This window comes from Sciurus carolinensis, unplaced genomic scaffold (assembly GCF_902686445.1).
Source record: "Sciurus carolinensis unplaced genomic scaffold, mSciCar1.2, whole genome shotgun sequence".
In the NCBI taxonomy this organism is placed as follows: Eukaryota; Metazoa; Chordata; class Mammalia; order Rodentia; family Sciuridae; genus Sciurus; species Sciurus carolinensis.
This window is the reverse complement of record NW_025920141.1, coordinates 1,586,101-1,588,230: the sequence shown is the minus strand read 5'-3', so window position 1 is coordinate 1,588,230 and position 2,130 is coordinate 1,586,101. Positions and strand designations below refer to the sequence as shown.

Sequence of the window (2,130 nt, the reverse complement as noted above, 5' to 3'; positions counted from 1 at the left end):
ACAAAAGTTAACTTGAAGTGTGGATATTATTGACCTATATATAAAAGCTACAATCATAAAAATCTTAGGATAAAATACATGTTTGACATTTGATTTGGCAATAAATTCTTATATATGACATTAAAAACATGAACAATGAGGTTGCATGCTGACAGGCAGCTTGGCCACTGCAGATGCTCCCTCTGCACTCACCAGCCAAGCCTTGTTCTGGCCAGGGCAGCTCTGGAAGGTGGCGAATGGAGAGGGAGCCATGGGGACTGTGCATGCCCAGAGTTTGAAGCCTCCTCCATCAAATGGGCCTGATTTTGGAGCTAAGGTGAAGAAGTAGAATTTGTTGAAGTTGAACCTGAAGCTAAATAGGAAATAATGGAAAACAAAGACATGATAGTCCAGCATGTTCACTTCAATGGCCTTGGAAGGACTAGGGATGACGTCATCATGTATGAAATTGGAGATGTTTTTAAGGCTAGAAACCTCACTGAGGTGATGAGGAAGTCTCATGAAGCCAGCAAGAAGTTGCTGCATCTGGGGATCTTTAGACAAGTGGACATTCTGATCCACACATGTCAAGGTGATGACATGCTGCACAATGCGTTAGAATGTCACCTTTGGAGGTGACAGAGCTAAGGAGACTGATGGGCAGCTACAACACATGGTGGGGAACAATGAGGGGCAGCATGGGAACTCGTCTCAAGCTCCATAACCTTCTAGGATGTTCAGAAAAAGTGGACGTTTGAGTTTTCCTATGGAACCAAAGAAACTTCCTATGGCCTGTCCTTCTTCAAAACCCCAGCCTGGAAACTTCAAGAGAATGTACAAAGGTCACTGTGCAGTTCCTGTGGACCTCACTTTGGGAGGCAGACAGAGGCATGTCCACTGAGTACAGCTTTCCATGTGGTAAAGCAGCCACAACCATCAAGTTGGAGGGCATGTGGTGGGAGCTTGGCTGCCTCTCCAGGACAAGATCTTTCATGGTGCAGAAAGAATGTGGGCATTTTTGGCTAACCATTGTACTTTCACATGCCAGATGGTCATCAACTCTGGGAAGCTCTTCCATCTTACCAACAAGCAGGGTGCCCTGCTGAAGGTTAACCAGGAACTGGCGGGCTACACTGGTGGGAATGTGAGCTTCCTAAAAGAAGACTTTGAGCTTCAGTTGAACAAGCAGCTTATGTTGGATTCAGTGTTCTCACGCCTCTCTCTGGGGTGGAATGTTGTTGCCCATTGGTGAGAACCACCGATTATTGCTGACAGGTTTTACCTTGGAGGACCCATCAGCACCATGGACTCAGCATGCACAGAATTGGACCCCAGAGTGAAGGGGACTACCTGGGAGGAGAGGGCTACTGCGCGATGGCCTGCACCTGTACACCCCACTGCACTTCTGGCCAGGCCAGGCAGTTTTGGGGAGCTCCTCAGAACCCACTTTTTCCTGAATATGGTGAACCTCTGCAACCTCAACTATGGGGAGGGCCCCAGAGCCCATATTCATAAACTGGTCAAGGGCACCTGCTGGATCCTATGGAGCGGGCATCATCCTCACGGCTGGGCAACATTGCTCGCCTGGATCTCAAATACTGTGTCCCCATGGGAGTGCAGGCAAGGCAACAGGATACGTGAAGGTGTTGCAGTTTGGAGCTGGGATATGGTTCCTAGTACTTGGTGCTTCCTCCAGAGAAGCTTGGGGACACAGGCAGCAGGAGTCACCATGCCACAGCCTTCTCAGAGGATGCTGTTGAGCAGTCCTGGGAAATCAGCAATAAATTTTAAAGACAACAAAAAAATGAAAAACAAAATAAAATATAGATAAATGGAATCCATCAAAATTAAACTTCTGTGCATCAAATATCATTATCAAGAAAAAAAAGGCAAATAAAATGGAGAAAATATTTGAAATTAAAATATTTAATATGACAAGGATCTGGTATCAAAAACATATAAAGAACTTTTAAGTCAGTAACAGAAAGACAAATTTACAAAATTTACAAAACCAATATACAAAAGTTGAGTGAACATTTCTCCAAAGACACAAATGGCTGCATTATCATTCATTAAAGAAATACAAGTCACAATTTCAAGGATACATCAGGATATCTAGAATAAAAAGAAGAGAATAACAAATATTGGTGA

General features: G+C 44.4%; 1 pseudogene; it reads left to right on the top strand.

The window, feature by feature from the left end:
* The first annotated feature begins 250 nt into the window (after positions 1-250).
* LOC124974273 (sorting and assembly machinery component 50 homolog) lies at positions 251-1,739 on the top strand (annotated as a pseudogene).
* Positions 1,740-2,130: the final 391 nt, after the last annotated feature.